This window comes from Pristis pectinata, chromosome 39, assembly GCF_009764475.1.
Source record: "Pristis pectinata isolate sPriPec2 chromosome 39, sPriPec2.1.pri, whole genome shotgun sequence".
Lineage (NCBI taxonomy): Eukaryota > Metazoa > Chordata > Chondrichthyes > Rhinopristiformes > Pristidae > Pristis > Pristis pectinata.
Genome location: NC_067442.1, coordinates 8,417,187 through 8,438,898, shown reverse-complemented (window position 1 = coordinate 8,438,898; position 21,712 = coordinate 8,417,187). Strand labels below are relative to the sequence as shown.

General features: G+C 44.8%; 1 non-coding gene across 1 annotated transcript; it reads right to left on the bottom strand.

The window, feature by feature from the left end:
- Window positions 1–20,743: 20,743 nt before the first annotated feature.
- Window positions 20,744–20,815, bottom strand: trnaa-cgc (transfer RNA alanine (anticodon CGC)). Its single transcript has one exon. It is a non-coding gene; the product is annotated as a tRNA-Ala (tRNA).
- Between the last annotated feature and the right edge of the window lie 897 nt (window positions 20,816–21,712).

The following is a 21,712-nucleotide window of genomic DNA, read 5'->3' as shown; positions in this document are numbered from 1 at the left end:
TGCAGCAACACATGTATTTACGCAGTGACTCAGAGAAAATTCCGAGAGGAGCTGAAGAACGCGGTGAAATACCCAATGAATCTGATTGTGAAAATCATTAAACGATAGAAATAAATTGTGTAAAACAGTGTGGTTAATCCTACCTACCTGTTCCTTACATCTGCTACTCCAAGGAGAAATCCTGTTATGACCAGAGCTCTGAGATAACAAGTGACAGCTGATCCCGACCGCACCCCCGGTCTCACCATCCCAGAGATCCCCCTTTTGGCACACACATCCCTTCCCCACACGCCCGCCAGTTCGATACCCGCTTGTTAACTATGCTGCCCAGTCCTGAGATAGTGTCTGGACATGAGACTTTCACCCTGGTTCTCTTGCTCCAGTTGCTGACGTATCTGTTGTATCTTCCAGTATGTTCTGTTATTTTATCATCTCTCTTTCTCTCTCTCAACCACATCCAGCTCCCTCTCTCCCATTTCCTGCTCGAATCATTATTCGCTCTTTTTCCTCATCCTTATTTTATTTTCTCTTCCCTTTATCCCTTTTCCTCCTTCTCACTCTCTGTCCCTCTCCCTCCCTCCCTCCCTCCGTCCCCCTTTCTCTCTTCCTGTAGCACTGCCTTCTATCTTTCTCCACAGAGTGTGTATTTCCAGGTTTGTGTCCCTCTCTCCCAGTCCTAACACCGTCGTTCTCTTCATTGTTTATTCAAAGACATCGAACATGTGTTCAGCGATAAATTCAATGACCAATTGCAAGCTTTGAATTAACGTCCATTAGTAGAATTCAGCTGTTGTTGAAATGTGGATAAGTAGCATTAAATCTCCCTGCAGCTTCCTCTGTTTCAGGGAAAATAACAACACCACAAATGTAATTGTTCACATAGCTGGACTACAGTGCTGGAAATATCCTCATTAATCGCACTCCTTCCGTCACTGCAGTCTAAGCACGTGTGATTAGGTCATAGTCACAGAGTCATAAAGCACAGATACGGGTCCTCAGTCACACTGGGTCCACACATCCATCACCGATCCCATTTTATTCTCATAAGATTACCATAAACTCCTTCCCGTGTTCTACAGCTCACGTATACACGAGGAGGCCTTTTGCAGATCAATTAACCTGCCCACCATGTGCGCTCTTCTACTTTGGACATGCGCCCAGATCCGCTAGTGTTGGTTACTGCTGAAAGTTAACCGATTGCCTGTTGCCGACATGTACACAATGAGCCGAACGGCCTTCTTGCTGAGCTGTTAAGAAAAAAAAGAAATGGGAAACGTTTGAAGTAGTCAGAACATGTGGGAAGAGAAAGTCAAACACTCCTCGGCAGAACAGAAAAGGGAACAGAAGCTCCTGCGATGCAAGGAGGGATTTTGACCTGAAACCTTAACTCTGTTTCTCTTCCCAAAGATGGGGCCCGATCTGCTATTTCCTTCATTTTCAGTTTTATATTATATTTCCACACATAAGTTCCCATTCTTTTTACTTCTTATTTTCACTTATTTCCAGATAGAAAACTCATTCATTGTGGCCGGACCCGAATCTGTGGGCCCAGTGTGTGAGGAGCAATGAGATCACCTCTCATTCACTGGACATCAGAAAGTATTGGCCCACGCTGCTGAACGTCCAATCGCAGGACAGGTACAGTGAACTTTTGCTGCACTCCCTCTGTCACAAGCATATCCCTTCTCAGGTAGTGCACTGGATCCCTACAGAAAAAACCGCGAGCATTTGGACCTCCCTTCCTCAAAGGCCGGTGCAAGGTGATCTTTGGATTAGGCAGAGATAGAGAAATGGTTAAACAGCAAGGGGTGAAAATTCACTGGGTGAGGCGAGAATGTGGAGTTCAGTATCCAATCCGAGTCGCCGTGATCTTATTGCATCGTAGTGAGGTGTCGAGGAGCCGAGTGGCCTGACGCCCTCTTGACTGATGTATATATTATTATATTCAAGGCGCCGTCCGGCAGGGAGCTGTGTCATTCCTTCTTTCAATACAGGCAGACAAAACCATTAGCCTTCCTACTTGTTCGCCGACCCTACATCTTAACGTTCAGTGTTTTGTGTACAAGGACATTCTGGTTCCTCAGAACACCAATACATTTTATGTTCTCATTAAATAAAATGTTGTTTCTCCAGAGCACCTTGCAATTTTCTTCTCAATCGCCACTTCTCCCCACACTTAATTGCCCCGATAGTTTTTATGAAGAGCACAGATAGACGGGAACGGCATCTGGAAGTCTGGGCAGTAAACGGGAACATATGGTTGAATTAGACAACCAGTCATGATCGTGTTGAATGGTGAACCATTCTCAAAGGGCCAAGTAGCCTGCTCCAACCATTTCCTCTCCTTAAATATCGGTGGTTTGTTCTCAGCGGTAAAAAAAAAAAGCGCGAGGGGGTTTACATCTAATATTGCTCACTGATGTCGGGGATGTAACTCAGTGGGAGAGCGCATCCTTTGCACATATTCGGTCCCGGGTTCAATCCCCGGCAGTCCCACGCTGATGTCCATGAACATTGAGCAATGAGCGGGAGTGGTCAGACAAGTCCGACCAGAACTTCGGACGGATTCCGGCTGTAAAGTGCAAAACCGTTGTTGGACGTAGTCCATGAGATTTGCGAAAGTTACAGCTGAGTGGTAAAAACACTTCCAATATTTGCTTGGCCAACTCTCAGCGTTGCTGCTCTTTTGTGTTTTATTTCGTTCATTGTCGGGACCTGGGAGCAGGGACACGAGGTGAGCCGTGTGCCCAGCGATAATAACCCGGAGCAGTGAATGGGAACTGGGAGCAGGGACACGGGGTGAGCAGCAAACACAGTGATCATAACCCAGGTGTTTAGACCTGGGGACAGGGATCAGGGAGACGGGGTGAGCAGAGTTCACAGTGATCATAACCCAGGTGTTTAGACCTGAGGACAGGGAGCAGGGACATGGGGAGACCGGTGAACACAGTGATGGTAATGCGATGAATCGGAACATTAAGAATCAATAAAGCAAAGAGTAAAGAGAAAAGTGGAAAAGAAAGAAGGGTAATAAGTCGGGAAATGAAGTGAAATCAGCAAAATAAAGGAAATGCTGTCGGGAAAAAGCAAGCAACCAAATAACAACGAAATGAGCGAGCAACATTCACAGCAGAACAACGTGGCATATTGGGTACCCACAAGCAGAGTGGAGCACCGGGAGCGTGCGGTGCCCATAAGCCTGAGGTCTATGAATCCAAACTATCCTCTGACACTTCATTTGCTGTCAATAATCATTCTTTTCACAACGGAAGTGGGATCGAATGATCTTTTCCCATAAAACCAAAACATGAAGATATGTCAGGTAATGATCATGGCGGTGAGGGATAGGATTGGGAATGATCCCGAGGAGAGCGGGCGTGACTGGAGCTCTAAGTGCAAAAGGAAGTGTGCAGGGCATGCTCAGCAGGATGCTGTCCGTGACGGAGCGTGTCATTTCAGGGAAACTCTGGGCGTGTTATTCTTGGAGCGGTGGTGGCTGATGGGGACTTGATCGATATATTTCAAGTTCCGAGGGGCGTGAATAGGTTAGATAGGAGCAACGAGTTCCCACTTGCAGAGATCGTTACAGGAATGAGTTATCTGAGGAACAATGAAGTGAGTGTTGGGTGGTGGAGGCGGGTACACATAATATTTAAGAATATCGACGAGCTGTTGAATCGACAACGTATTAAAGGCTGCAAACTAAGTGTCGGTAGGTGGGTCCTTAATAATTGGTATGGACATGGTGGGTCAGATGGCACCAGTATGTGCTGCATGACTGTATGTAAAGGTTGAAAAAATAAGGGGTTAAAGTAATAAAACCATTCACAGGTAATGAACGCGCAACAAAAGTTCTGGGCAATGATCATCTCCAACAAGAGATCGTCCAACCATCTAACATTGATATTCAATTGTTTCACCATCACTAAAGCCGGAATATCAAAACCCCGGATATTACCATTGTCCAGAAACAAAACTAGACCAGCGACAGAAAAACGCGGACGACTGTGTGACCGTGGTACTCGAGGTATAATGAAATGTTTAGCCTCTTATTCTGTATAGAGACTGGCCGGGTATGGGTCTTAAATTTAGGGTCAACTTAATATAATTGGAAAAGTAGAAATCTGATTTACTCATAGCTGATAAGAATTACAGAAAACTGTATTTAATGCTCATCAGCTATCGCACGTGTCGACATTCGGCGAAGTAATTCCGGTGTGTTCTGCAAATGCTACATGTAGGAGGATAGTGGCATCAAGTGGACGGAACCGGAACTGCAAAGGAGAAAGTTTAAACTGAATACATCTGGATGTGCAGAAGAATAGATTCACTGTTTCTGCACTGTCGGGATTTTATCTCCGAGCAAAATTGCACACAAAACTTTAAAATAATGTTTCCCTGCACTTTTAATTTCACCTGTGTTCAGTTGTAAACCTCAACCATGGTCTCCGGACCCGAACCTGTGGGCCCAGAATGTGTGAAGACCAATGGGATCAACTCTCATTTACTGAATTCCAGAGAGAGTCATCCTACGTTGTCTAACCTCTGGTCACAGGACAGACGGGGGACCCCCTCGAACACAAGCGGATACTTCCTCAGTTAGAGGGCAGCGGTTGTACACAGGAGGCCGTGAGTCTTTGGAACTCCCTTCCTCAAAGGCGGGTGGAAGCAGAGTCTGTGGATATGTTGAGGCAGAGATGGAGAAACTGCTGATCAGCAAAAGGTCATCGGGGAGGGGGAAATGCGAAATTCAATATTCAATCAGTGTCGCCGTGATCATATTTACTGGCAGAGAGCTCCAGAGGGTCCGAGTGGCCTGACTAGTTCTTTACTGATTGATATGTTACAATATTCCAGGTACCATCCGGCAGGGCCCTGTGTAATTCCTTCTTTCAATACAGGCTAACATAACCACTTGCCTTCCTCTTGCTCACCGACCCTGCATCTTAACTTTCAGTGTTTTATGACCAAGGACATCCGGTTTCCTCAGAACACCAACACTTTTAATCATTAATCATTAAATAAATTACTGTTTTCGCAGAGCACCTCTCAATTTTCTTCTCAGTTGCATCCTCTCCCCCAATGAACTACTCTGGTATTATTTTTACGAAGAGAACATATGGACAAAAAAGAGATCAATCTGTTTTGGGAGGTAGCGAGAACAGGGGCATGCAGTTGGTTGACCAACCACTGTCGTGTTGAATGGTGGACCAGACTTGAAGGGCCTAGTGGCCTGCTCCAACCATTTCCTCTCTGGCTGTCGGTGCTCTGTGTTGAGCGGAGAAAGGCGAGAGGGAGTTTACGTCTAAAGTTACTCACCGGCACGTATGAGGTCCCGGGTTTAATCCCCGGTATCTCCACGAAGGTAGACATGAATTTTGTGCAGTGAGCGGAAGTTGTTATAAATTGAAAAAGAAAAATTCCTTGGTGGTAGGAAATAGAGGGTGGTAGTACATGGTAGCGTTTTGGAAGCTTCTGGCCAATGACGCAACACGGAGATTCATGTTGGGCAGCCCTGTTGATTGCCATGTTTGTGGATGATTCGGATGAGAATGTAGGTGGCATGATTAATAAATCTGCAGATGGCAGCCGGTGAAGAAGGTTATCTCAGATTACAACAGGATCTAGATCAACTGGAAAAGTGGGCAGGTGGCGTTTAACGTGTATAAGTGCGGTGATGCATTTTTGGAGGCTAATTATGGGAAAGAAATATAAACTGTAACATTCATGGCCATGGATAGTGTTGTGGCACAAAGAGACCTGGGGATACAAGTACGTAGTTCCCTGAACATGGCGACACAGATTGACGGGGATTGTGAAGAAAGCGTTTTCACAGCATGTCTTCATCGCTTGGGATATTAAATACGAGGGTTGGGACGTCATCTTACAACTGTGTAAGTCGTTACTGAAGCCAAACGGAAGTATGCGATGGCAAAACTCTCGAAAGGATGTGACTAATCTGGAGAAGGTGCAGAAAAGATTCATTAAGATTTTGCCAGGACTTGAAGATTGCAGGCGGAAGGCGAAATTGGATAGTCTGGCACTACATTTATACCTATTTTTATAGAACCATAGAGACCGAGGGGTGACCTTTCAGAAGTTTTTTTTTGTTAAATCGTGAGGGGCATAAATAAGACAGAGTCGCAGTCATTTTCCAAGGAAGAGGAATTCAAATCGAGAGGGCAGAGGATGAAATTGAGACGGGAAAGAACTAAACTGGATCTGAGAAACATGCTTTTCACAACATGGAAGAAGCTTCCAGAGCAAGTCGTAGGAGCAGGTACGACGACAACATTCCAAAGACTTGGACAGCTACTTGGATAGAATATGTTCACAGGGAGATAGGCCAAATGCAGGAAATAGCTGAGGTAAAGCACAGTTACCGGTATTAGAGAATTGGGCCGAATGGTCTGTTTGCTATATAACTCCATGACTGCAAAATTTAAATTGCTCATCAGTGAAAAAATAACGACTCCTTAAGTGTACCCAAAATAATGATGCAGATGACGAAAAGCCGTCTGCCTGCAGCGATCCCTTGTTAATGTCTTCCAACCCGAGAATTCCATCTTGCTCCACATTATCTCCGTGCTCAGTGTGTTCGGCTGTTAACCTGAAGGTTGGTGGTTCGGGCAAACACAGGGGGCTGGCGGCCCCTTCGCTTTATCTGTGCGTGGCATTATCTGCTGGGTAACTGCAGTCTCCGGAGGCGGGCACGCCCTGTAGTTTACAATTACAAAACAAAAATACACTTAATCACTAAAAATATATTCACAGCAAAAAAAAAAATTCAATCACAGCATGTGCTCCTTGGTATTTATTTTGCCGTCATATCAATGCATGTATTGTGACATTGAACCAAGAGATACACCAACAACGTGCCGAATCCATTCAGTTTTGCTCTTCGGTCAATGCATCCAAGAAGTGGTGTGATGCCGCTCAGCCCCTCGGTGTCCTCTGTGTTCTGCTGTCATTTGAGCTGAGAGGTCCCATTTCTCATTCACCTCAATGTGCATATTAAATAAAGTAATACCTTTGAAATTAGCGCGGCTATGTTTCTGGGTTCCGGATTTGCCGCGTCTAATCTTGTATTATTCTTTAGTTCTTCGGTCATTCAGTTGGAGACTAAAACATTCTGATTAAAGGTCATCCAACGAAAATATTGAATTCAGTTCTCTCGCAACATATGACTAGTTCCGCCTGTTTCTGTTTCTCTTTTTATTTGAGGCTCTATGTTTTCAATTCGGATAATATAGTGGGTTTCCTGATGTGTTTCAAAATTCATCGGTTCAGTTTCACTGAGAGACAGAGTCAGCTGCTGTTGCTTCAGCACTGTCGGAATTCTGACATTCATTACATCATTTTGACAGGATTGGGAAATAAATGAGGTCTCAGGATTGGACGGAAATGAAACTCCGGGTGCTGGTGAAGTACAATATCCCTGCAAACATCTTCTGCTTGTTGCATCGCAGTTGCCCCCAGTGAAGAGCCGGGAGGTAAATAGAAGAAGTGCGGAACAGACACATAGGAAGACAAAAAGAATGCTCGGGAGCACGATCACTGTACCGTATGGAGTGGGACAATTTAGTAATATAACACAGATCCATTTCTGGAATGGAGGGATCCGACTGGGATGTAGCACAGAAAGCGAGTTAGCCTTAGAGGTTGGTGGCCCTTGATTAGAGCAGGGAAAGAGGGAAAACGTTCGTTATCAGCTGCAGAGAAGATGCTGGAGGAATGCGTAGGCGAAAGGGAACATCTCTGCCAGGGTGATAATAAAACTGTTAATGTGGCACTCACAGTGAGGTCATGCTTCTTCTTGCACTATGTGTTAATGAGCAAGTCCGGCCGGCCGGACGGTACCAACGTAACAAGGAAACTTGAGTAAAAATCGTGGAAGGATAACACACATAAACGGTCAAACCTCATGTGGACAGAAGGAACTTTTGCCTAAAGTGTAAAAATTCGACATTAAATCCAGTGCTCTGCTAGATGCCCAGATGGAAGATAAGATTTTTTTATACAAACTTGTTTTGGACCAATAAACGATGGATCAGACTGGTTGCAGGAACTGCAATTAAAGTGGCTCCAACGAAAAGTTAAGGGTCTTCCCTGCGGACTGAATGAAGATGCTCCGCAAAGCACAGCAAGTTGTGCGGCTTTGTACAACCGTGTTCCCTGCTGTTTAATCGCCCTGTCAAGGAACCACGGGCAACTCATAGAATTCACACTGAAGACACCATTCTGCCTGTTTTCATTCACCCGCTTTATAAGGAGCTACCTAACGGAATCCCAACTTCCACCACTCATTCTGTAGCCCTGCTGACAATGGAGGAAAATTGCCAGGAGTTGAATACAATTGAACACCGCACTGAATGCAAAGTGAGTGATTGGCAGGTGACAGAACAGGGAATTCAAACCCCGTTAGCAAACACAACAAAACACGGTAAATGTCGATAAAGTATGATGGGACCCGTCAGGGATTAAGATGGGAACATTCCCATGGAACAGTGAGACCGACTACGGCTCTGAATGCATGGACTGAGTGCAGAGTGGATTCATTCGGATGTCGCTTGGAGTGGTGCATTGCACTAACTAATACAGAATACATGTTATGGTTTGTTTTACTTGTGCAGGAGGAGGCTGAGCGGAGACCAGTCAGGGTTTTAAAGTTTTGACTGACGTAGGTGAGGTATACAGTTCTTTTTTCTTTACATAGCGGCGGTGTACAAAGGTAGAACTCATACAGTCACAAAGAAGAACCTTTTGTCATTCAGAATGTGATTGTAATCTGCAACGGACTGCCTGAGCGGCTGCTGGAGGTAGTGACTCTCACAATATTTGATAAGGATCCAGACAAGCACGTAAATCACTCCGGGCCAACTGCCGGTAAATATGAATAACATAGGTTCGTCGTCAGCATGGCATGGTGAGCTGAATGGCATATTTCTGTGCTGCATGAGTACAAGGACATCAAAAAGCACAAATACTGGACATATGAAAGATAAAATAAAGCCAGGAAATACCTGCAAAGTAGAAACAGAAAAACAGGGTTATTTCCCAATTAGACGAGGAAGATGTGTTGAGTTGTCTTTGGTAAACCAGTTGTGCTTTTGTCGGAGCTTTTCCTTACATAAAACGTGTTTGTCAAACATATTTTAAGCTACTGAAATCCCACAGATTCCTTTTCAATTGCCAGTTTATACTTTAATCCATTATCATCTAATCATGGTAGGCTTCTTCAGAAGTTCAGAGGGCAGGGATCCAGGGAGACTTGGCCGTGTGGATATAAAATTGGCTTGCCTGTAGAAAACAGAGGGTTGTAGTAGAGGGTGTCCATTTATATTGGGAGGGCTGAGACTATCGGTGTCCCACAAGGATCGGTTCGGACCTTTACCTTTCGTGAATTTAATTAATGACTTGGATGAGGGGGTAGATGGGTGTGTTGGCAAGTTTGCAGACGACACAAAGGATGTGGGTGTTGTGGATAGTGTGGATTACTGGCTATGATTGCAGAGGGATATTGATAAGATGCAGAGCTGGGCTGAGAAGTGGCAGACGGAGTTCAATCCGGAGAAGTGTGAGGTGGCACACTTTGGAAGGACAAACTGCAAGGCAGAGTACAAAGTTAATGACAGGATTCTGGGTAGTGTGGAGGAGCAGAGGGATCTGGGGGTTAATATCCAGAGATTCCTGATAGTTTCCTCACAGGTGGATAGGGTAGTTAAGAAAGCTTATGGGATGTTAGCTTTCATAAGTCATGGGATCGAGTTTTAGAGCCGAGAGGTAATGATGCAGCTCTACAAAATTCTGGTTAGACCACACTTGGAATGCTGTTTCCAGTTCTGGTCGCCTCATTATAGGAAGCCTGTGGAAGCGTTGGAAAAGGTGCAGCGGAGATTTACCAGGATGCTGCCTGGTTTAGTGGGTATGCATTATGAAGAAAGACTAAGGGAGAGAAGGAGAATGAGTCGAGACGTGATAGAGGTATATAAAATATTGAGGAATAGATAAACAGCCAGCGCCTCCTTCCGAGGGAACCAATGCTCAATATAGGAGGGCATGGCTTTAAAGTAACAGGTGGGAAGTTCAAGGGAGATATCAGAAGATTTTTTTTTTACCCAGAGAGTGGTTGGGACATGGAATGCACTGCCTGGGGCAGTTGTAGGGGCAGGTACATTGGTCAAATTCAGGAGATTGTTAGATGAGCATATGGAGGAATTTAAAATCGGGGGATATGTGGGAGGAAGGGGTTAGATGGTCTTAGGCGAGGTGTAAAGGTTGGCACAACATTGTGGGCCGAAGGGCCTGTATTGTCCTGTACTGTTCCCTGCTTCTATGATTCTCTGACTTTGTGAAGATAATAATTAGATTGCAGTTACCTTACATGCTGAACCGGTTTCCCGCATCAAACAGAGAGAGCTCGAAACAGAAGTGTCCAGAACAGCAAATCTTAAAAGATCGACTTCTCAATATTCGTTTAAAGCTCAACGCTCAATGAATGGGTAATCGAATTTGCATCTTATTTGCATCGTTGTCCATTTAAGGTAAACAGATATTTCACTCCATTCATCAGCTCCTCCCTGAATTTCCTCTGTGTTAGTCCATAGAGACACGTTTTGGTGCAGCTACTGAGCATTTGCAACATATACCCAAACTGTTGCAGGATATATATCGCTGTGGTGTAATATCTATCCGTGTAGGAATAGTTTTCCATTCGCCGGTTCACGGAATGTACAACATTGGGCATCCACAACAATATGAAATTGGCTGATAGAACGAACAACAAAATCATTGACTTTCTCCGGTTCTCCACCTCTGGATCCTTGTGATACTCGCGGCTGTTCCGAAGTCCCTGGCGGACTTTGTTTGTCGCTATGATCCGTCTGACGGTGAAAGCATTAAACAGCAGAATTAAAGAGATTGCCAATAATGGTGTTGTGATAGTGTCAAATACCTCGTACGCTCTCCACGCGGATGACGTAAAGTATTCAACTGAGGCGACATAGCGCCTTGGATCCACTGCAAAGTAAAATGGAATAGACTTGGCACAGCACGTAGCACCCACTGTTACTGTCACCACAGTCGCTGTTCTTAATGTGCAATATAATTTCTGCAGCTTTTGACAGCAGATAGCGAAGCAGCGATCGAAAGTGAAAGCGACCGTCAACCAAACGGAATATTCGGTAGTCGGTAGCCGCAGAACGAGTGCCACAGAACACACCGGAGTAATGAGCAAGAAATTAGCAAACAAATAGATGTAATTCATCTGCTCCAAGGCTACAGCAAGGACAACAACCATCAGATCTGCTGCCGCCATGACCACCAGGTAGCGAGTGATGCATTTGGAGAGACCACATTTTCCGCGGGACAGGATCACAATCGCCGTGAAATTAACTGAAATTAAGAATAAAATAGTGAGAAATTCCCAAGTGGCCTAGATTCGTCACTGTGTGCGTTGTAAAAATAATAGTCCGGATCGGGCCAATGGCAGGAGTTGCACCCAGGTTACTCGCTCGCCTGCGCTGCCAGATGGGATGGGGATGGCTGATCAGACAGACACTCCGCGAGCGATGTAAAACTGAGATCTGTCTACTTTCACGCCTTGAAGTCAATTGACAGGAAGAAAAACTGGAAGCTTAATTCAGTTTTAAATAAGAAAGGAGCACCCCGCGTGTTTCTGTCAAGTCGTGAACATTTGGCCGGATACACATGTTCCTGGCCCCAAAGTGGAGGACCTCCAGCGTAGTCCCTTTTGTTTTATCGGGGTTGCGATTGCGGAGAACGGCAGATCCAGTGGAGTGATTTGCTTCAATTTCAGATACTTGACGTCATTCTACTGCTTTAAATTCATTGTTGGTTCCCTTTTCAAATGAATATATTTAATAGTTGCTTCTGTAAAGTATGTTGAAGTTACTACCTCAGATTCGAGGAGATATTTGGAGACGAGTGGAGAAATTCTAACCTTATGAACACCCAAACAGCTCTCTTGTCTATCCAGGGAGAGGGAGGCACACCATCCATGTTGAAAAAAGCCAACGCTTTCTGGCTGCTTCGATGAGGCGTCCAGGACACGGAGGGCCTCGGGCAGAGAAAATCAATCGTGCGGTAGGCATAGCGTAGGACTTGAAAGGTAGACGTTACCGAGACAGGCTTTATCAATAAAACAATTATGGGAATGAACATGTTCATGGATTTTTTTTGGATTGATACACCATCAAAAAGTCTCATCCGGATGCATTATGCCTTGTTATGGCAACTGCTTTGCCCGTGATCGCACTAAACTGCAGAGATTTGAGAACACAGCACAGACCTCCATAGAAACCAGCCTTCCCTCCTTGGACTTTGTCGTTCTTTCTCGCTGCCTCGGAAAAGCAGCCAGCCTAATCAAAGATCCCACCCACCGTGGACACTCTCACTTCTCCGTCCTCCCATCTGGCAGAAAATACAAAAGCCTGGACACAGTTACCACCAGGGTCAAGATCATCTCTAATCCCGTTGTAATAAGACTGTTGAACGGTTCCCTGGTACAATAAAATGGACTCCTGACCTCACAATCTCACTTGTTATGACCTTTCCCTTCACTGTGTGCCTGCACTGCATTGTCTCTGTTGCAGTTACACTTCATTCTGCATGTTCTTGTTACTTTACCTTGTATTACCTCAATTCAGTCCATAATGAATTAATCTGTATAAACGATAGGCAAGACAATTTTTTTTCAATGTGCATCTGTCAATGTGCTTCTGTCAATCTGTCATAAACAAATTCCAATATCAAAATGAGTAAGAAATTGAAAACGATGTCCAACAACCAAGGTCCACATAATCAGTAATAATTTGGTTAGGTCGTGAAATAGAAACGAGCAAAGAAGCACACAATGGAAGGAATAATGAGAGGAATCGAATACAAAGTATTCCCCCTCCCATTCAGAGGAAAAAACTGAAGGTCGCACTGAAAAGGACAAATAGTCAGTGGTGGGAAAACGGCTAGAAGCGCTGCTTGGAGGACAAAACTATTCTTGATAGGAGAAACACGGACAAGTAATCGACAGGCAGAACTACTTAATTATTAAAGAAAAAGAAAATCAACAATCAACAAGGAAACAAGTTTGCAAGTCATGTTTGTTGATGGAACACCAAATGGCACTTGCGAGGGTAATATATTAGAAGCATTCAAAAAAGAAGTATTTCGGCATAGGGATATCATTGGTACGGAACTCACGGGAATTCGGAAAGCTGGTGAAATGGCATTACCATTTGTTTTTTTTAGCACGACAGACAAGGTGCCTTTGGTGTATTCCGCCAAACAATAGAGTTGGGATCATTGTATTTCTCATGACAGTTTGACGACACGGACTAGCGTAGAGACGGTACAATTGAGAGGTTGGTCACGGCAAGAATTAACTCCTGCTTCAGCAGGGACCTGGACACGCTACAGTTTGCCGACCGCTATAACAGGTTTACAGCGTACGGAAAATTACTGGCTGTCCACTCGGTTTTGAAGCACCTTGACAACAGCAAAACATACGTCAATCTTCTGTTTATCGATTAAACCTCCGCGATCAGCCCCATCATCTCTTCAGTACGAATCAAGATGTTTCAAAGCCCGGGCCTCTGTACATCCCTCTGCAATTGGATCCGCGACTTCCTTATCGGGAGACCATAGTCAATACGGATCGGTGGTAAGATCTCTTCCTCGCTGACAATCAACACAGGTGCACCTCAAGGATGCGTGCTTCGCCCACTACTCAACTCTCTCTACACTCATAACTGTATGGCTAGGCACAGCTCAAACTCCATCTATAAATTCGCCGATGAAACCACTATTGTTGGTGTAATCACAGATGGTCGTGCAGAGGCGTAGAGGATTGTGATAGATCGGCTGATTGAGCGGCTTCACAACAAAAACCTCCACAAAACCAAGGAAGTGACTGTGGACTTCAGGAAGGGGAGGTGGGGAGAACATACACCAGTCTTCCTTGAAAGGTCGGTGGAGGAATGGGTGAGTAAGTTCCTGGGGTCAATATCTCACAGGATCTAACTTGGGCAAAACACATTGATGGAATCACGAAGAAGGTACACCGACGGCTCTGCTCCATTAGGAGTTTGAGAAGATTTGTTGGTATGTCACAAAAGTCTCTTGCAAATCTCAACAAATGTACGGTGGAGAGGATTTTGACTGGTTGCATCACCGTCTTGTATGGTGGCTCCAATGTGCAGGATCGAAAGATGCCGCAGAGGCTTGAAGACACAGCCAGCTCCATCACGGCTGCGATCTTCCCCGTCATGGAAGACGTATTCAAGAGGCGGTACCTCAATAAAGCAGCATCTATCATTGAGGACTCCCAACACCCGGAAAATGCTCTCTGTACAATAATACCATCTGGGAGGAGGCACAGGAACCTGAAGACCCAAATACAGCGTTACAGGAACAGCTTCTTCCCCTCCGCTGTCAGATTTCTGAACGGTTCATGAATCCATGAACACTACCTCATTATTCTTCTTTTGCACTATTTAGTTTTTTTTATTATAATTTACAGTAATTCTATACTTTATGTCTTGCACTGTGTTAATGCCGCAAAACAACAAACTTCACGACATTTAACAGTTATTACAAACCTGATTTTGATTCTAACACTGATAATAAGTCCACTAGTTTGGGGAGACAGCAGAAGAAGAAGCCCATGTACATTGAGAGACAGGAAAATATGGCGATAGTTTTGGGCTGATTTGAGTTCTGCCAGAAATCGCCTCCCTGTTTTCTCCCCGCACCGCCCCTCTTCCGTCAAGCTTCACGGCCTGAAGGGACTCAGTAGTGATGAGGTCTCAACTGGCAAACCGCACATCCCTTGGCGCCAGTGAGTCCTGATTGCCTTTGAAAAGAGATTTATATTGGTGCTGAACCTTATCGACTGCGCGCATTGCAAACATACTTAAATATTTCCGTTATTATGCGGTGTTAATAATAAAAATCAATATGCATTATAAGCTTAGGTTGAACATGCATATATATATATGTCAATGTATTCAAAACTTCACTCAAATTGCCATGCAGAATTGCACCATTAAAATAACTCAACTTAAATTTCAGAACGAAATAACAGAGCAGTTTACTTTGCATTTGCAATTCTAAAATGATACAATGGACTCTGCACCTGGACAGCAAAATACAACTAATCTACGATGCCTAAAGCGTAATAAATAGACGGAGCATCACAAACAGCCGCCAGATCCAGTACCTTACCAGGAATACCGACCGCTGCAAGTACAGTATAATAAATTCTGACGATGTGAAAAATTGTTGGATATCCCATTTTCTACCTGAAGAAACGATCAGCTGTACCATACGTTCGAACTGTCTAAACGCTCTGTTTCAGGATGCTCTTATACACACGGCAGAATTTCCGTTGAGCCAGTTAGTACCTTCTTCAGTCAGGTTACCCACAAATCACTGAACAAACACGTATTGTAATCTGTTCATACTAATGATGGCATTGAGCAATATATTTAACTCTTCTAGTGACATGAGAAACAGTTTAATTGAACGTTGCTTGGAAAGAGTTTCAGTGGAGGAACATGCATGTTCTATTCTTGTTTTTGCCCTTTTGTTCGTTTTTTTTTTCATAACGCCATCTCATTCAGTTACCGATCAATAAGATTGATGGCATCACATATCTCATGACATCAACAACTGCAAACCAATCTGAGTACCATTGTCGCGTGAAGGACAGATAACCAGTTGTCAGGAACCCAGCTGTAATGTGTACATAGACTGATAACAGTAGTTTACATTGTAGAAATAGACCAACTCGCTTCGCAACCATGACTGTTCATGCAACCATCCTTAAAAATGATTTACCTACATTACTTTTATACATATTTTTTACGTTCGGATTAAATCGTTAATTCTGCCACTTGATTTCAATTATTCAATTGAACTAATTTCAATGCCAATTGCATTTCTTTTCGGAGCAAATCCTTCCAGTAAAAGCAACAATCTTCTTTCGTGTCCTCAGGCCAATGACCTTCTCAGCACAAACCATCACGGATCTACAGGATTTTCTTTTTCTCGTATTTGATTTTTTAAAAAACATCTCCATAACTTTATGCTGTCACCGAACAAATTATTCAAAATATTGTCAGTCACACACACAAAACGCAAGCATCAATTGATGAAGAATTTTGTTCCACTGCACGCCTCGTTTACATTTTCTGCGAAACTACTGTTCGTTCATTCTCGATGCGACTATCCCTCATTGTCGACTTCTTTTCACCAACTCTCTGACGCGCCACATCTCGGCCCATTTGTCCAAGCTTTACCTTCTCATTTAACAAATCCTTACTTAACCAAAATACATTTTGTATTTATGTTATATTGGAATATGTTTCAATACTGTTTGATCTGCTTCCTTTTGCATTTCTGTAAGCTCGTCAGGTACAGTTTCCATTGAGTAATCAGCAATGATCAGTTCTGGACAGATTGGAGATCTCAGCATTGACGTCACGCTTTCACTCGTCACCCCTTACAGATTAGGACAGGATAAGTAAGACTGGGGAATAATGAAATGAAGAAATTTGACCAAACAGGGTAAACAGAAGTTCTCTGTTTTGCAGTTTGAAATATAACTTCCCCTGTATGTTCGTCTACAGTTTATTCCGAAAGATATGTGTGGACTTCTGTTCCGCCGGTCACATTTTCATCCGTGATATAATTGTCTATTTGATAAGCACTGCCCCACGCGCTCCCACCCACTACACTAGGTTCCTACCTGCATAACAGATGAATTTCAACGAGCAAGTTTGACACCAGAACACACTCAGAAACAGTCTGTGCCTTAATCATATCGTATACCTCCTTATTCAAACCTTGCTTCCATTTCGCCAGTTTTATCCAGATTCCGCAAATATGTTCTTCCAACATCAAAGATTTGATTTTCAGAAATCCAAAGTCTAGCCTGTCTGCCCCTGTGCTGTGGTGACCAGGACTGTACACAGTGCTCCAGCTTGTTTACATACAGTTCCATCAGAGCTCCTTGTTCTGGAATTCTGTGCCTTCACCAACAAAGGCAAGTCACCCATCCGCCTTTAAACCCACGGACCGATCTGTCCTACCTTCAGTGACCTGTACACCTGCACTCGAGGGTCCATCTGCCCCTCTACACTTCTTCACATTACCCCATGTATTGTGTGTTCCCTTGTCCTTGGGTTCCCCAACTGCATCACCTCACTTCCCCAGACTAAATTCTATTTGCCACCTGCCTGCCCACATGCCCAGTTCACTGATATCGGCTTCCGTTGGCTTCCCTCCTTACCGTCAGCCACACGGCCAATTGTTGCAACATTTGCAAACTCCTTCATCAAGCCATCACACTGGCAACAGGGTTGTCCATTCACTGGCCTCAAGTAGTGCAACTACGAACAGCCTTCAGACACTTCTCAACAATTTCCTCATTCCCCGTCACGGAGCCAATGCTGAACCAACTTACGACTTTACTATGACCCCTATCAGTTTTCAGCTTCTTATCAACCTGCTCCGGGGTATATGCCATACACATTGGGAACATCCACGGAACGTTAACAGTGGCACAGAAGTCACAATCCTTCTTTGTGGCATCCTCTAAGTATCCTTCAGTTCACAGCCCCGCGTGATATACTACGTTACGTACCAGCAACAAAAGAAACACACCAAGTCATGTATAAGTGTCAGAAACTATTTTATTCATAACTACTTATGACAATAAGAAAAATAAAAGTAAAAATGTAATATTGTGAGAAGTAAAAATGTTAGATTTTAAATATTAACCCCAAAAACTAAATCCGAAGTGTGTGTGTGTGGTAAATTCCCAAACTCTAAGTCAGGACTAGTTCTCAAAGTTCAATTCAGCAAGCCGTAAGGTGAAACGTGAGCAAAGGCTTTTGCAAAACCACCGTTTACTGAAGATAAAATGTAGAGAGAGAATAAAGACATTACGAAATCCAAATGTTCCACGATGGAACCCATATGACACCTCAGTCACTGATGATCTCCACTGTTTTTTTTCCAAAGTATCTGCCACCGAGAAAGGCATTCGAGATGTGGCCGTCCACAGAAATACCTGTTTCTTTCTACAGGTTAACGACAAAGTGCACTCCACTACTTTATTCCGAACTATCTGTCATCCCGAAAGGCATTCGAGACGTGGCTGTTCACACAAGCACCTGTTTCCCATTACAGGTTAACGACAAAGTGGACTCCACTGGATTATTCCAAAGATCCACAGGTGGATTGTAGTGACAGACACAATTATTGTTTTTCATCCATCGATACAGAGATCAGCAGGCAGTATCTCTCTTTCTCCTCTCTGTCTTTCCGACTCTGACTGAACCAAAACTTCAGCACCTCGTTAACTCTTGTTGTTATCGTAATGACGCCACACACACACACACACACACACACACACACACACACACACAGACACACACACACACACACACACACACACACACACAATGACATAAGCGTTGTGTGTCTGGAGTAACCAATAACTGGCGGTCTAGTGAAATGTGAACAAAGCAATGAGATAGCTGCCACTGAACCTATAGCTTTAAAACACTGCACTGTGAGTGGATGACGTATCCCGTCTCCGACCGTCCCTGTAAATCCAGAAGCAGGTTAGAACACAGCCAGTAAATTCAGTGGTTGCTGCAAATAGAATATAGCAGCATAAAATACAGGGAATACTCAGCAGGCCTCATATTGCCCGTGGAGAAAGAACACGGGAAGTGACAGTTAAATCTCCTTTGATATTTGAAGGAACGTCAGCTCAGTTCCGACAACCGGGCTAAGTGTCTCCCACCTTCAGTCTCTCAGGTGCAGAAGAACGAAAACCCGCCGCCTTCATCCACACTGGACTGTAATTGACTTCAGGCCATACTCGTGCGGTTACCTCGTGTTTGCCCTCTGAAGCGGCCGAGCAAGCCCGTCGGATCGATCGGAAAGGAGGAGAAGATTGAAACCGGCCCTGCAGCCCAGCCCAGGCCACCCTGCAGTCCCCCCATCGCCTTCACTGCCTGGGCGCTGGGTCAGAATCTTGGAGCCCCGTCACTGAGTGCCCAGTGGGACTTCCCTCAATAAACGGAGAGCAGCGTCCCAAGAAGTTGTCCGGAACCAGCTTCCCCAGGGCAGCTAGCTAACGGCAATAATCGCTTCCCCTTCTGCTTATGCCCACATTCAGAAACTGAGAGCAAAATGGGAGATTTGGGGCTGTGGTGGTGGAGTGAGAAAAACCTGTCCCGCCCTGTGAGACTCGCTCCTTCCAGCTTCCCGACCAGAGTACAGGGTGAAATATCATCGACCTAAAACGTTAACTCTGTTTCTCCCATCACAGACACTGACTGACGTGGTGAGTATTTCCAGCAGTTCCTGTTTCCAGTTCATAATCAGTGCTGCTTGTCTCACTGGGAATGGGTGCTGTTCCGTTCGGTCCCGCGACACACTTCTGCCTGTTATGCTGAGGAAGCGTGGCAGTAGAGGCCGATTGATAAAGGCTAGTGGATGAAATCCATTGAGATTTCCCGGCGCTGGTTTTAATCTTGCCGGCTAGGGGACCTGCACCTCTGTGAGCGTGTAAATTTCTAGGCCCTGTTGATCGTGCTGTCCAAGAGTGAAAATACCATGGGGTAAACAAAACTGCGTTTGCTGCGGTTCAAAGCTTCTGTTATGAATTCCAGACGATCACTTGGAAATGCTCTCGGGTTCAGTGGTCCTGTTTACTCCTGAAAGTCGACTGATCATATAACGCCCTCATGGATACGATGGGTCAACTTGCCTCCTTACTGACTGGCAAATTTGCGGCACTGATTTCGCCCCATACACTTGCGGCCCCAGAGTGTGAGAAGCATTGAGCTCCACACAGTGTCGGTTCACGCTGCTGAACCTCTCCTCACAGAACAGACCGGCTGATCCTTTGCTGCACTCCGTCGGCCACAGGATTATCCTTCCTCAAGTAGGGAATGGACGTGTACAGGAGGTCGTGAGTCTTTGGAGCTTCATTCCTGAAATGGCGCTGGAGAAGTGTCTGTGAACATTTTAAAGGCGGCAGTGTTCAAACTGTTACTCAACAAGTGGTTGCAGGTCATCGGGGAAGGCGGGGATTTGGATATGAGGATCCAATCAGATCAGCCATGATCTGCTTGAATGGACACGCAGTCTCGAGGGGCCAAGTAGTCTACTCCTGCTTGTCCATTCAATTTGTATGTTCGGATATTCCTGATACAGTCTCATGAGGACCCTGGAGAATTCCGGTGAGATATTGCATGCTCCTGCACCCAAACCCTCTGAAATAAAAGCCGACATAAGTTTGTCTGTCTCCTCGCTCACTACTGCACATGGTAATTTTCAGTATTTTATATTCAAGGACACCCGGGTTCCTCATAACACCAACAGTTTACAATCACTCACCATTTAAACAATATAAATATTCCTGGGGTGCACCTAAAATGTTTTCCACACAAGACACTGGCAGACAGACTTATATCATCAACATCGCTGTGTATATTTACACTGCCTCATCTCCCCCACCGATCACAGTCATTGTGGAAGACCAGGTCGCAGCACTGAACCCTGCTCACCATCTCCCAACCAACAATGACCCATTTATTCCCGCTTCCTTCAAGTTGTCCCCGTGGGGAATTCGGTCACAACGTTCGGCTGATAACCGAAATGTTGGTGGTTCGAGTTCATTAGTCAAAATTAACGGTCACCAGCGTGGAGATGCCGGGGATTGAACCCGGGGCCTCACACATGCGAAGCATGCGCTCTCCCGCTGAGCTACATCCCCGACACAAGTTAGCAGCTTCAGAAGTAAACTCCCGTCTCTCTTCTGCTGAGCACAGAACAGAAACATTGAAACACAGAGAATAGGAGCTGGCTCAGACCATTTGGCCCTTCGAATCGAGCCTGCTCCACCATTCAACGAGGTCATGGTTGATCATTCAAGTTCAATCCCCTGTTCCGCGATCTCCCCACACCTCCTGATAACCTCCGTGGACAAAAACTATTTAGGTTCAAACTGAACGGTCAAAGACCCTCCAAAAGAAATGGAATTAGCGACATTTTCGCCATTTAACACGGCAAGTCGGTTAGTTCAAAATACGTGGCCCTTCGATGATTTTTTATCTGGATATATTTAATTGGTCCATTCCCGGGTTGGGAGGCGGTGACCAGGGACCGGTGCTGGGACCCGGCTTTTCACAATCTACGTCAATGGTTTGAATGAGGGAGTCGCAGATAATATAAAACGGAAAAAATAGTGGAAACCCTCCGCGAGTGGGGCATCATCTGTGGAGAGAGAAACAAGGTAAACTTTTCAGATCGGAAAGTGAAGGATCTTCAGCATAAAACGTTCCCTTTGTTTCTCTTTCCACAGATGCTGCTTGTTCAGCATCTTCTGTTCTTGCTTCAGATTTACAGGAGCTGCAGTTTGCTTGACTTTTACGGACAATATACCAAGGTTTGCTGATGACACAATACTGGGTTTCAGTGCGGGTCGTGAAGAGGATGCGGAGAGTCTTCGGGGGATAGCGAACTGCGAAGGGAATGGGTGAAGACACGGCGGGTGGGATGTAATGTGGAAAATGATGGAATGATGCTTGGACACTGGATCTTATTTAATGGTGAATGATTGAAAGGTGCTGGTATTCTGAGGATCCGGGTGTCTTTGCACAGAAAACACTGA